Below are 670 nucleotides of genomic sequence, written 5' to 3' on the forward strand. Positions count from 1 at the left end.
TTCTAGCATCCACTCTTTGAAGTCAAAAATAGTAGACATCACAACTGGTATATTTAGACGAGCACCTGATAGAATACTTTTTGCATTCGGGCAGGCACAGAAGAGATGTGCAGCAGTTTCCTAAGGGTGTGGACATAAGAGACATTGGAGGGTACCTTCATAGCCTTTTGTGGCTAGTTTTGCTCTAGTTTGCAGCAAATCATTAATACACGCTATCCATGCACAAAGAATGACTTTTCTTGGTACTCTCGCCTTCCAAAGTCTTTTCTTCAGGTAGAAAAGCATGACCTGAAGAAGCTGAGGCTAATGCATTTGGCATAACACTAGCTCGTGCAATCCAGTAGGCTGACTTTACAAAATAAAAGCCTAGCTATTTTCTCTGGTTTCCAAGTCAATCTATCTGCAATCACACGCTGACTGAGAGTGTTATTGCATATCGATCTTTAGAGTAATATCTGGTGGAAGAGGCTAGAATCGATACAGCTTGTGCATTCAAAATCACTACTGGAAAATAACACTTAGGCGACGGAATTTTCTATTTAGGCGACGAAACAGTTTCCGTCTCCTAAGTTGTTCTTAGGAGAATTTCGTCTCCTAAGAACGACTTAGGCGATGAAATTTCATTCCGTCGCTTAAGTACTACTTAGGAGACAGAATATTTTTACTTAGA

The sequence above is a fragment of the Fragaria vesca genome, linkage group LG4, assembly GCF_000184155.1.
Source record: "Fragaria vesca subsp. vesca linkage group LG4, FraVesHawaii_1.0, whole genome shotgun sequence".
Classification (NCBI taxonomy): Eukaryota; Viridiplantae; Streptophyta; class Magnoliopsida; order Rosales; family Rosaceae; genus Fragaria; species Fragaria vesca.